This window comes from Leptonychotes weddellii, chromosome 3 (genome assembly GCF_054177405.1).
Source record: "Leptonychotes weddellii isolate Sample4059 chromosome 3, ASM5417740v2, whole genome shotgun sequence".
NCBI lineage: Eukaryota > Metazoa > Chordata > Mammalia > Carnivora > Phocidae > Leptonychotes > Leptonychotes weddellii.
Genome location: NC_138371.1, coordinates 19214859 through 19229441, shown reverse-complemented (window position 1 = coordinate 19229441; position 14583 = coordinate 19214859). Strand labels below are relative to the sequence as shown.

General features: G+C 37.6%; 1 long non-coding RNA gene across 1 annotated transcript in view; it reads right to left on the bottom strand.

Moving 5' to 3' along the window:
• LOC145720467 (uncharacterized) overlaps window positions 1-12918 on the bottom strand; it is a 30271-nt gene extending 17353 nt beyond the window's left edge. Inside the window, exons 1-2 of the long non-coding RNA XR_014143392.1 lie at window positions 12841-12918; window positions 8979-9102 (exon numbers count right to left, since the gene is read on the bottom strand). This is a non-coding gene — a long non-coding RNA (uncharacterized LOC145720467). The remainder of the gene's footprint in view (window positions 1-8978; window positions 9103-12840) is intronic.
• Between the last annotated feature and the right edge of the window lie 1665 nt (window positions 12919-14583).

Below are 14583 nucleotides of genomic sequence, written 5' to 3'. Positions count from 1 at the left end.
ATGAAAGTATGCCTTTGTATTCTGACTTTTTTTTAATTTAACATTGTCATAGGAATTTCTATTTTATTATAAATACTTTATAAGTGTAACTTTTAATGACTACATAGTATTCTGTTGTATATATATCATAATTTATATAACTAAAACCTATTTTTGGGTGATTGAGATCTATCTAGTTTTTCACTATAACTATATGATGAACACATTTGTGCATAAATTTGTATATACATATCATATTATGTTCCTTAAGTAGATTTTTAGAAACAGAATCACTGGGTGAATATTTTAAGTATCAGTTCAGATGTATATTGACAAACTGTTTTCCCTAAAATTTGCATTCCCATCATAGGTGCTATGGGAATAGCTGTCATATCTTCACCAGGCCCAAGAATTATTATAATGCATAGAAATAGCATACGCTGACAACAGGGTTAACAGACTATATGGAAAGTAAGTTCCACAATATCTGCTGGGTTTTATAGATTATCTACTTTTTAAATTAGCGAAGCCATAGACTCACTGTGTTCACCAATTCCAGCATGGGAAGGACAGAATCTTCAAAATAGGAGACCACCTCAACAGCATAAACTGTTCAAAATCTATTAGAATGAGGGCAAAGGACTGAGAGATAATATTTGAATAGGGCTCTGAGGAATATATTGGGAGCCTGCCATTCAGACAAGAGGGCAAAGGACATTACAGATGGAGAACTAAATATGCAAATATGTGGAACCATAAATGAGAGGCCGGGTGTGGAAAAGAGCAAGCCCATCTGTATTTTCAGAATGTGGGATGATGGCACAGAAGCTAGGACAGAGAAGAAGCTGTAGTCTGTGAAGGGCTATGCACACCAGGCTAAGGAGGCTGAGATTTATTCTCTGACTAGGAGAAGAGAGATATGTGAATAACTGAGTTGATTTTTAAGAAAACAAAATGACTTTGTATTATGTCCAAGCCACTTGATAGACATTATTGCTTTTGATTATGAAAACAAATCCACAAGGTAAGTTCTAGTATCATATTTACAAGATATGTCAAAATTGAGGTCAGCATCAAGTCACTTACATGGAAGAGCTGAGATTTGAACATAGGTCTTTCTGGCTTCAAGCCTGTGATCTTCTCATTGTATTAATGTTGCCTTCTACACTGTGACAATGTAGAGGATAAATTGGAAATAAAACGTGGTAGAAGCAAGGAGATACATTGTTCAGGGAAGAGAAAATGAGATCTTTAATTATCTGTAGAATAAAGTGGGGTTCAAAAAGCCTAGACCAAAGGAAAGACATTTTTAAGAAAAGGGGACTAGATTTAACTTGGCAGGTCAGGGGCCTTCTCAAGACACTTCCACTAGAGAGGTGGAAGATAGGGTGGGGGTTAAGGGGTCGGAGCTAGACTGTGGTGGCTTGCAGCATAAATGAGAGGTGATGTTATAAGAATGGTTTAAAGGTATGGTTGAGACCCTTCTGTAATATTTTCTGCTAAAGCCCTTTCACACCACTGCTATGGCTACTCATCATAATTCTTCAAGGTTATAATAATCCAACAATTGGTATTGCCAGAAACAGTATTATAGTTCTAGACATCTTTCCAGTTGTCAACAAAATATACTGGAGGGAAGAAACTCTCTCATAATATTATGAATTAATTTCCAAGATATTCAACACCCTAGGGAAGTCCCAGCTTCAAAAAGATGGTAACAGAATTCTCATGACATCTCTGAAAAATTGCACTAAAAAGTGTGCCATTCTATCTACATTCAGCCTCTGCAATAATTTACTCCAAGTCAGAAATGAACCTTCTGTTTTAAAGAAAAATATAGAGGAGATATTTGAGGTTCTAGTCAACTAAATTACCATTGAATACATTGTGTATACTATGGACTAAATCTAATTATACTGTTACTAATGCTTTATGTTAAACTCTATAGAGACTATACAAGGACTTTGAAGAAAGACCTTAAGAAGACCCCAAATGTAGTGTGTCCATTGGCCTACATTACTTTGCAAACCTACATTACTGTGTTTGCAAAAATTGGCCTTGTCTAGGGCTATCAATAGCTTATCATTAATGGCATGACTGTAGATGCCCAAGCAATCAATGATTCAGAAATAGTTTCAGTTATATCATTTAGACTTTCTGTTATCCTTCAAATTCTTGAATTTTCTAGAATTCTAGAATGTCTTTCAGACTTCTTACAAAGTTCTACATGTGTGTATCAGTAAGGGTCCAGTCAGAAAACAGAAATTACTCTAGATGTTTCTAAAAGAGGAGTTTAACACAGAAAATTTGTTACACTGGTAATGTAAGATCTGAGAAAGAAAGCAGAGGATGGTGAAAAAACCAGAGATTAGCAAAAGTAGAGGTAGGAGGGAGGGAGAAGTCAATGTTAGTAAAGTTCCAAAGCAAAGGTCCAATGCCAAGTGGAAGCATGGAAGACAACTCAATGGGAGCTGGAGCCACAGCGGGGACATGCCCCGTTAGAGATATTGCTCAGATGAAAGAAAGAGAAGTATCTTATTTTCTCCCTTCCTCTTGATCTGCAGTCTCTCACCTGTGCCTCTTATTGGCCAAACCTATCCAAATGCCAGGGTGCTAAGGAACCTGGGAAATGGTGCTTCTTCAACACAGAGGTCAAGGAATGTATCTGAGAGCAAAATGGACACATGGCTACCAAAAGGTGCTAATACTTAAACAACATGTTAATCATGGGCACAATAAGAAAGCTGAATTCCACAGAAAAACGTAGAAATATGTTGAGAAGAATAATCTTGGCTTCACAAAAAGTTTCCCATAAGTACTGATAATGGTAAAATACTAATGTTTCTTCAAGGATGGAAAAAGTGCCGATAATCTCATAGAAGGACATAGTGGGCATCCACATAATGAGGAAAGTTTTGGAACAAGAACTTCCACTGACACCTTCTTGGATTACTCTATCCCTGCTCTCAGCACTTAGCCAACTGAGACAAGTACATGCAATATCAGATGTGATCTAAAACTCAGCAAGACTAAAGTTTCCTGGGGCTCTGTGCTTTCTCTGACGTTTCTTCCTCAAAAGTCTGCCATTGCTGGGTCACTTCACTACTTATTGGAAATACTACTCTGTGGAGTCGGTCTCAGAAAAATGCTACCTTCTGGGATGTTATATCATCATTCATTTCCCAGTCAGAATCAGTTTCTTATGTTGAGAATAAACCAGAACTCCCCACCAATGATTATTCAGCTTATGGTGAGAGAGCTATACACAGTCCAAACACTAATGGCGGCTGTCCCTGAGAAGTGCTTCAAAGAATATTATCTACATTATGAGTTCTTTCGGAAGTCAAAAATCTCCCCACTCCTCAATTTTCACCAACATAATACAAACATAATTGGAAACTCTAACTGCAGGCTTTTACCTTAAATACCATGATCACGATCTAAACAGCACCAAAGCCACAAACTCGGTGGTCACTGTGTGTTTTCTGCTTGCCTAGAATGTAATGGAAAGAATCATACATAATCTTGATGTCCAGAGCTGACTCTCATAGAAATTCCTGAAGAGACTGTGACACTTCCAGAAGAAGTGTTGATGTTAAAAAATGTGCTTGAAACATATCTTACATCTGGACAAATTATATGATTAACTGCCTAGAACCCTAAAATGCTTTATAATTTGTGAAAGAGTAATTCCTGAGTAATTCAAGACATTCAATTGTTCACTCACAACATAATAGTAATAGTTAACATTTACTTAGCACTTACTGCATACCAAGCACTGTTGTATGCACGGCACATCAACGAACTCCTTTAAACATTACAAAGTTATTGTTTTCATTTTGGAAATGAAGGAACAGAGGCAAAGAAAGATTAATTTTCTAATGCTAGAAAATTAGAACCTGCCCTGGAATCACACAATCAGGGTCAGAGACAGAACGTGAACCCAGAGACTGGCTCGAGAGTCCATACTATTAAATACTCTGCTCCCTGCCTTTTTCTTCTAGATGGTTATTACATTGTCTTGGCCATCTTTCATTCTGTGGCACTTTCACAGAGTATCTTGTGTGAAAGTTTCGGCCTGAAGCTTTGCCTAGTGAACTGAATTCGAGTTAGATGTTGCAATGGTGGATTACATTCTATACTATGAAGAGTAGGTCTGCTCAGTAGTTCATATGGAATTTTCAGGACCACATCATAGGAATAACTATGTTATTAACATAGAATCATTAGAACACCTGGAAATAAATTTTCAGCCATACCATCTAGCTGTTGTAGATTGCTGTAAACAATTTACCTCAATTAAGTTTAAGGGTTTTGTGGACAAGACTCTTAGCCAAGCTGCCAAAATTGGAGAGTCAAGCTGAAATGGTGATGTTGACCTCTAAGTTAACTGAAGTGTTTATCTGAAGAGCTGGCCAACACATCTTGATAGATTTCTCTAGCTCATTCTATGACTCTAAGGTCAACCACAGGAGCTACCCTACTGAGTTATAAATGGGGAAATAATTCTAAACTTGCTACTGCCATGTGCTTCCAGCCTACCTGAGGACTTGCACAATAAATAAGAACATAACTTAGTTACTGCTCTCTGTACACATTGCTTACTCATCTGCACCCCCAAAATTATTTTTGCAAGAATTACAGAGATAGATCAAGTATGATCGAATCGTTCTTGCTTCCTAATAGGTACACAAGGGTGGCATCATAACATTGCTAGCTGTGAAGATTTTCCTCTAAGAGCTGAGCTAATGGAAGCAATTTACTGCAAACCAGTTAAATGTTTTTTTGTAGTTCTGAGGACTCACAAAAACCAAAAGCAGTAATTCTATGGCCACTTCCTGTTCTGAAGTGCTCTCACTTGTTTCTGTTTCCAAAGAAATCACCAAAAGGGAATTCTATATTCCTTCAAAGGGGAGATATATGAAGTATGCCAGGGGTTGCTAAGGTTCAGCGTTAGTTCTGAGATGGAATGGAACTCAAATTACATGAGCAATGTAATTTTTACAACATCAAAGAACTATCTTGTTGAAGGCTGTTACAGTTATCTATAGCTACATTTTAAATTACTCCAGGGGAGCCTGGGTGGCTCAGTCAGTTAGGTGTTTGACTCTTGGTTTCAGCTCAGGTCATGATCTCAGGGTCTGCTGGAGATTCTCCCTCACCCCGATTTCTATCCCTTTAAAATAAATAAATAAAATCTTCAAATTACTCCAAAATTTAGAGGCTTAAAAAAATGACAACACCTATTTGGTCATAAATCTGAAATTTAGATAGCTTGAAGAATAGTTCATCTCTATTCCACTTGCTAGCAGCCAACATGGCTCAAAGGCTAGAGGCTGGAATTATCTGAAGACTCATTTATTTATATAAATCGTGGATGATGCTGACTGCCAGCCAAGTTATTAGCTAGGACTTTAAGCCAGAACACCTACCTGTGGCCTCTTCATATGACCTGGACTTCCTTACAACATGATGGTTGATTACAAAGGGCAGGTGCCCTGAGAGAGAAAGAGAGAACCAGGCAGAGGTTGGATTTCCTTCCATGCCCAGGCTTGGAAATCATACAGTGTCATACCCATCACATTCTATTGGTTGCAGCAGTTAGAAAGACGTATCCAGGTTCAAGCTAGGGAACAGACCGAACCTCTGAATGGAGCCAAGCTTAGCGCGACTCTGCGGGAAGAACCTGTGAAATGGGATACATGTTGGTGCAGCAATCTTTGGAAAACACAATCAGCCGCAAAGGTCTACTAGTTTCTTTGAAGATTTTTTTTAATTTACCCAGACACAGCAATGCCATTTTTAGGGAGGCTTGCCTTTCAACCTCTGTTTCTTGGAGGATGCCCATGAAAGTACTTGTCTTTCTCCTTTCTGGATTCAAAGAGAAGATTAAGTCTTTTTCTCTTACTCTTACATTGGCAACACCATATAAAGTACATGGAAGATTTCAGGACACATGACTAGCAATGTTTTGTGTATTACAGACAGTATCTTTTTGTATGTCTGTGGTCTTTAGAAGTACTTTTGCAATGAACTAAGGGGGAAATATAAAGAGTATATGGATTAAATTTTAACAATTATGATTAGCTTTATAATACTGTGTAAATTATATTACATAATGCTATTGCTAGATGCCTGTGCTTTCTTGTATGAAAATACTGATGTTAGTATTTTCCTCATACATTTGGGATATTATAAATATTATCAAGTTAATGAATGTGATTTGTTTTCAATGCAAAAAAAAAAAAAAGCTATGCAACCAAAGGATAATCATTCTATCTTGAATTTGTAGGTAACAAATCAGATTTGATCATGGCCAACATTTTTTTGGCGTTTCATGTGATTGAGATGGTTTGGTGAGATTCAGTGAATTAACAGTATCTTCCCAAAGAGGATAAGAGCTGTAATAATACTTCAAATCATACTGTGTGTGCATTTGAGGATGAGATGATTATGAAGCTTTCATACCTCTTGTAAATATTTTGCTTTGGTCTAGATTTTGCTAATTGTGGTATATCATATTCTATCAAATATTCTGAATTAAGGGAGAAAATCATGGAATATCTTTAAAAAGATGGATTTCTGTGACTAACACAATGATAAATACAGCTGAAGAAACTGACTGCCCTACCCTTAATTCAGAGGATATTACTTAGTGGAAGAAAAAAATTCTATCAAAGAAGGAAGGCTGTTGATTCTAACACCTAATCACGGCAGCTGAAAAAAATGAAGAAAGGCAAAAGCATCTTAGATTTATGGGCAAAATTCTGCACAACTACCGAGAAGAGTAAAATTCGATCATATTTGTTAAGTTGGTAATTTTGTAAAGAAAGAGAGAAAAGTCGAGGCCCCTGGGTGGCTCAGTCGTTAAGCGTCTGCCTTCGGCTCAGGTCACGATCCCAGGGTCCTGGGATCGAGTCCCGCATCAGGCTCCCCGCTCCACGGGAAGCCTGCTTCTCCCTCTCCCACTCCCCCTGCTTGTGTTCCTGCTCTCACTATCTCTCACTCTCTGTCAAATAAATAAAATCTTTAAGGAAAAAAAAAAGAGAAAAGGCAAGAAAGAAAAATATGCTGCTTTTGTTTTAGGAAAAAAGTGATGAAATGGTGTTGTTTTTAACAGTGTTGTTTATGAATGCTCTGAACATTTGTGGACAAGAACCAAAGGAAGGTTTTTTGTGGAGGTTATTTTGTTTGTTTTTGTCTTTGTAGCGTCTGTACTTTCTAAAATTGCCCTGGTAACTGAATTTTAAGGCTATTGCTCAAACCTGGTAGATTTGAGGCAAATTGTTTATGAAAGTGTTGTAAAAATAAAAAAAAAAAGACTTGAATAAGACCATCTTTAAAATTAGAAGCTATGAATTGGAGTGGTTGGAAATAAAAAAAAAAACCTTAGTTTCAGCAAAGGCAAAATTGTTAGTGAGTCAAGATAATTTTCTCAAATAGGTGTCTGAATTTGCAGAAAGGGGTGAAAGAATAAATAGCTGAGAGGCCCAATTATTACAGGTTAATGAAAAATAAATAGCACAACTAGAATAACCATTACCCACCCACATACTTGCACATATTAGTAATGACACTTCTGTCAATACGTACATATAAGTCACTTTTATTCCCTCTTCTCCCTTGCACTCAGTGTATGGAGAAGCATAAAAATGAGGAGAAGAAGGAGAAGGGGAGGTCATAATATAATAATTTTAGAGCTCCATGTTTTAAATATTATTTCAATCCCATCTATCTTTTTTTTTTTCCTGTTACTGAATCAGTGTTTCAGGAAATCCTTCCCCCTAAGGTGACAGTGCTTAGGTAAACTAAGAGAAGAAAGCAGCTGTCATGTTTGAAGAAAGGGAGAAAAGAAAGATCAGGAAGAAGGGCAGGTATAGGGTACCCCGCAGGGAGATGAAGGAAAGCCAAAACAAGGAAAAGAGAATGAATCAGGAAATAAGGAAGAAAGGAAATAAAACCAGGGAAAAAGGCAGAAGCAAAAAATGAGGACCCTGCAAGCCAGGTGCTGGCCCAGGATGGGTCATCGACTACACCCAGCCCATTGTCTGTAGGTGCACGGCCCCAGCGAAGAATGGTTTTTACATTTTTAATTGGTTGGAAAAAAATCAAAAGAAGAACAATATTCTGTGACATGTAAAATTATATGTCCATAAATAAAGTTTTATAAGTTATATAAAACTTGTGTCCATAAACAAAGTTTTATTGAAATACACCTATGTCCACTTGTTACATGTTATTTAGGTTGCTTTTTGCTACAACAGAGGAGTAGAGTAGCGGTGAGAGAGACTGTATGGCCCTCAAAGACTAAAATATTTATGATCTGGCCTTTACAGCAAAAGTTTGCCAACCCCTCGAGTAATCTATAAATATTTATGAAATATCATCTATGTGCTCAGCACCACCCTCTATGGAGAACACAAAAGAAAAGAGAAAATCATGAAGACCTGGCTCCTATCCTCTGGGACTTACAATCTGATTGCAGAGGGGAAAACTAGTAACAGCTGTTCTTCATCTTACTAGTAACTACAAAAATTGGCATTAATGTATGGTTTATCTCTTCCTTGTTCTTGCTGAACTGGATACCTTATAAGCAGAACTCAGGCATTCAGAATACAATTGCATTCTTAAAATTCCTATTTATATCCTTAACCTCTAGTGTAAGGTGATCATCCACATTTCCAACAAACACAAAATACCACGAAGGCTTGACCTTGAATGGATAGTCCAGCAAAATCAGTTTCTCAGTGAGACAACTCCTAAAAGAAAGAAAGGTTTTGGCAAAAGATGTATACAAATGTCTGAGGATAAATGAGGCCCTTTATGTCAAGTTGCCAACCTAAAGGGGACAGAATGGGTTATCCTTATTGGGCTAAAACAGAAATAAAACTGCCCGGTGCATTGTTCACAATAAATTTCTCCCCCACCCCAAATTAAGCTTGTGTCTTCCCCATTGCCCAGGAGTCTGACCTGAAGAGACGGGAAAGCAGACTACTCACTCAAGTGTTTTCTTCGAGAGTGGCAATTTTTCATACTCCTTAAGGCTCCACCGTCTGATACAATGATCACAAACCAAGCGTGGCTATTGAACACTTGAATGTGCGCAGTCCCAACCGAGATGTGCTGTAATTATAAAATACACACCCCATGCTAAACACTACAAAAAAAAAGGAATGCAAAAAGGGTGCTGGGTGGCTCAGTCGTTAAGCGTCTGCCTTCAGCTCAGGTCATGATCCCAGGGTCCTGGGATCCAGCCCCACATCGGGCTCCCTGCTCCGCGGGAAGCCTGCTTCTCCCTCTCCCACTCCCCCTGCTTGTGTTCCTCTCTCGCTGTCTCTCTCTCTGTCAAAAAAAAAAAAAGGAATGCAAAGTATTTAATATTGTTTCTAGATCTCAGTTCCATGCTGAATTTAGTTAGACAAACTGTTTTGTTTTTATTAGTTTCACCTATTTCCTTTTACTTCTTAAAATGTGAATAGTACAAAACCTAAAATCACCTGTGTGGTTTGTATTATATTTCAAGTGGGCAGAGCTGCTTTAACATGTTGATTTAACAGCTGTTAGGTCTGTGTTAAAGGGGTAGCCCCATGGCCCCTTCCCTCACCTCCTCCAAGTCTTGGTTCAAATGTCACCTACCCAACAAAGTCTCTAAATGTAAATTATAACTTCCCAAATTCCTGGCCTCCTTCCCCAGTTCTCTTTCCTTTCAGTTAACGTTCATTGTCATCCAAATTACTATATAGTTTACTTAATGATTTATTGTTTGTGGTTTTTCTCCCTGCCCCTGCCCTCCACGAGCCAGAACTATTGTCTGTTTTCCCTCACTGATGCATCCCTAGCACAGAGAATAATGCCTGGTACTTGATGGTAAATTTAAAAATATATATACATCTGCTGAATAAATGAATGGGAAATGTTAAAAGAAACACTGCAAAATATTCTACTGAAACATCGATGGCCAGTCTTTGAAGCCTTTAGGGAAGGTTGTCAAAGGATGGTGCTCTCTTCAAACTTCTCTCCTGGCAAGCCTCCCTCCAACTCATACCCAGATCTATTCCCCAGGCCTCCACACCCCCCATGTTGAGACCTGGCTATTTGTTCTCTACATCCTGCTTCTAGACCAGCTGAGAGATTCAGGATTTGGGGTACCAGAGACCAGATATTGACACTGGAAGGGTCTTACTGAACCTCCTCCACGCAAGTGAATTGATATGCAGTATCTTAACAAAATCTTTCTGAGATATAGTTTGCACACATGCCTTCATCTGACTGGATTAAAGTAAAACCAAGTGAGATCTATCCATTAATCTCTGGGTATAAAGTGAAAGCCATCAGCAGCAGAAGTTCTTAGGAAATGGTATGTAAAACACACAAAAAGCAGAAACAGACTCATAAATACAGAAACCAAACTGATGTTTGCCAAAAGGGAGGAGAGTGGGGAGATGGGAAAAATGAGTGAAGGGGAATGGAAGGTACAGGCTTCCAGTTATGAAATGAGTAAGTCGCAGGGATGAAATGTACAGCATAGGGAATCTAGTCAATGCTATTGTTATAGTCTTATCTGGTGACGGATGGGAGCAACACTCGTGGGGAGCAGAGCATAACATGCAGACTTGCAGAATCTCTATGTTGTACACCTAAAACTAATGTAACATTTTGGGTCAACTATTCTTCAAGGAAAAAAAGGAAGAAAGAAATGGTATGCAAAACACTTCCGGGTGCTGAATTAATGACATCAAATATGTAACAGTGTGAACCACAGAAATTGGGCTATAGATATTAATGACACCCCAAACTTTTCACATCAGGGGAATAAAAAGAAACACGACTCTGAAAATGGTCCAAATCATCCAAAAGTTCTTGACTTCATCCAAAGCACATCAAATTCCATACTCCTTCGACTTCCGCTTAAGTTTTAATACATTAAATCATGCCCAAACCATATCTAAATGGAGATTCCTTATGTACAGAAAGAATTATTATAGTATCTGCTCATTTCTTATATCAAAGTTGCTAATATCCATTTCATTTTCCTTTTTTTCCATTTCACAAGGAAGAGAAATGGTCTCATTTTGGCATAGTCCTTACATTAAACCTACTGCTCAGCTTCTCAGTGCAAACCTTACATCAAAGTAGAGCTGACAACTCCTATTATGTGACCCAAGAGTTGCATTGGTTACCTCATAATAATTCCCCAAAGGAACTCTCTGCCTTTGTGGGTGATGTACTCACCATTAGAGAGTCACTCATTTGTTTATGTTATATAATCTGAGATAAGACTTTTTATCTTTAAAAGTCTTTGTTGAAAGTCAGAACTCCATGGAGTGTTATACATGACTAAGGCATCATTAGACGTTGTACCTTAGCATAAATTAGTGTATCAGATTATTTCCCTATTTAATCAAAATCAGTCGACATTGATATTCTGAGAAAATGAGGCATGGGAAATGAAAATTGATGAGAAGGTCAGGAAATGGGAGAGTACTATATTTAGAGTATTGGACTTAATCCAGAGTAGAGAGGATTTCTTACAGAATGGAAATAAAAGGCTTTGGTCAGCCATGAGGAAACCGGGAGCTGGGAAGAGGGAGAGAGGATCAGGATGAGCAAATGGAGATGGGAGGGAGGAAGAATCTGTGTAGAAACTTCAGTTAGTACTCCATGCCTCCTCTATTCTCTCTCACTCACTATTGATATTGCTCAGAGTGCCTCTTTTTATTTAAAAAAATTAACCTCTGTACCCAAGGACCTGGCAAAAACCAGAAGGTACGTGTATATTGGAAAATTTGAGGAGAGTTTAATTAAAACCACTTTTCACAAAGACATGTGCAGGGTTTCAGAAAAGCAAGAAGACATGGGAATAGTACCTGGAGACCAGCAAAAGAAGCGAATTGTTACCAGCCCTGTGTCTGAAAACACAAAGAGAGGGGAGGGTCTTAGAGCCCAGACACAGAACTGGATGGAGAGGTTTCCTCACAGGAGCTGTGGCCTTTGGTAGAGGAACAAAGCTACCCTCAGCAACGTGGCAGACAGGAGACATAAATGCCCTGACCTCACACTCCTCCTCACCCTCAACTTCCTGCCAGGGCCTCCATTGACCAAACCCCATCATTAACAGGAAGTCCTGTTAAGAGCAAGGAAGCCTGACCTCTTTTCAACATGACAAGAGGAAGAATCTGTTTCTGTCAACTTTTTATAGACTATTATATTTTTAATAAATTATTCTTCAGTTCAAAGTGAGTTAATGCTTTCCTCATCTTCTCCATCTTTAGTCAAGGCTTCAGATGGAGAGAAGATTTGTACAGGCACTAAATTCTGGGTTGAAAATAATGCATCATATTGGAGACAATGGAGTACAAATATAAAGTGCCCCTAACTTATAACAGATTTTTATTAGTTGTTGCAACTGTATTCAATCAACTGTACCCAAGCAACTGAACCAAACTATTCTAAACCAAAGCCAAAAAAATGACAGGCCCATGAAAAAATGATTGTGGAAGCTGGAAACATTTGTCTTACTTATCACTCTTAAGTTACTTGAATATTTTGTACACAGAGACAGACGGAGGATACACAAACACACATATACACCCTTATAGCCAGCAAGCTAATTGGTATCCAGTAGCTACCCAGTTCATAATTAAGTGAAAAAGAAGGGAAAATATACCATTGTCATGCTCAGAAAAATGAATAATTGGGATGTCAGCTCTATGCCAAAACCTACAAGTGATAAAGCATGGAAATGAGATTCCAAGTTAAGTGGAAGGCGGGACATATTTCTAGAGTTCTATTTTCTATAACCACTAACAAATAAAGAAATATAATGTAAAACTTCGAGGTCCTAAATATTAAAATTTGTACCTTGCATAGGAAAGAGTCACTGTTTCCAGGTTCCAAGTCTGAGGTTCACTACTCTTCCAATTCCAATTCCAACATTTTCTGTAAAACAAATGCATAAATTAGTTAACAGTAACCAGGAAATAGTGCTGTTTGGGGTTTGGGAATTTTGTTTATTGGGTTTTGCTGATTTTAGCAAATACTTTTTTCCTTAACCAATGAACTGGTAATAAAAAGAACAAAGTCAAGGCTGTGATAGATGTATGATTTTTTTTTTTTTCCAAAAAAGCTTTGCTTTCATTCCTGGAAGAAAAGAAAGTGACTGTATAGTAAAATCAGCCCTTCAACAGTTCACAGAAATTTACCACAACTCCTCTCTTTGAAGCCAGTGCCGAAAGCACCAGAGGCTTTCTATTTACTGTGTTTTGAGCACTGGTATTCTAACAATCTAGTAGAGTCGATAATGAGTCTCTACCTGAATGTTTGCCTGGGCCTCAAGATAGCAAATCAAAGATAGGAACTTTTTAATCCACTGAATACTTACTATTTCTCCAAAGCCAATGTTCTCACTGAAAAATGACTGGATGATCACTGAAGGCAAAGAAATTCACTTTTTAAAAAATCTAATGATTTAGAAATTGCAAATTCCTACCTTTTCTACCATGGATGACCATTTATAACCAAGATAGTATTACTTCTATATGCACCAGGTGAGCACATGAGTGTTACAACTTGTTTCTAATCTGATTGGAAAATTCTCATAATATACAGTTATTACATACTTAGGATATTATGCCCATTTTATCGCAAACAAAACCACATACCATCATAAACAGAATCTAAATACAAAGCTTATGGAAGATAAGAAATGTAACCAGCCCTCCGTTCATATCTCCTCCCACTCTGTACCACATTTTGTGGAAATGATCCAATATTTATGACTATGATAACCTTTTTGTATATTATTTTTTCTTTCAAGGATCATTTTTTTTACACTTATACTAGGTTTGGTAAGTATATTAACAATTATTTAGACAGTAAATACATTTTCTGGTCTTGATATTACCCAGAACGTTTTTTTTTTTTAAAGATTTTATTTATTTATCTGAGAGAGAGAATGGGAGACAGAGAGCATGAGAAGGGGAGGGTCAGAGGGAGAAGCAGACTCCCCGCTGAGCAGGGAGCCCAATGCGGGACTCGATCCCAGGACTCCAGGATCACGACCTGAGCCGAAGGCAGTCGCCCAACCAACTGAGCCACCCAGGCGCCCTTACCCAGAACGTTTTTAATTCTTAATCTTCTCCTCTTTTAAAGTACTATTTTATTTAATTACATTGATTCATTTCTTGATTGGATAGAGAAATACAGGAAGGTAACCTGAGAAGTATATAGGGGAGGCATCTAGATTGGGGGGGGAGGCTTGAAACATATACTTTTAGTTTTATTTGAGAAAAATAATACATAATTGTAATTATTCATTTTACTGTATGTAATATGGCAAAAAATTAGGTATGAAAACAAATTTTTATTCAGGATAAGAAATAACAAATTACAAAATCTTAAAATATGAACAAATACTACAAATGTCACAAAATCCAGAAAATAACATAGCATTTATAATAATTAATTGCCTGGTATACATCTATAATGTACCCATTTTTCTCCATTTTTTTTTAATTGCATCTTCTTTATTTACCTCTACATGACAACTTTACAATATTTTCTATACAGGGAAGCATAAGAGAATCCCTATAGCATAGTCGATCT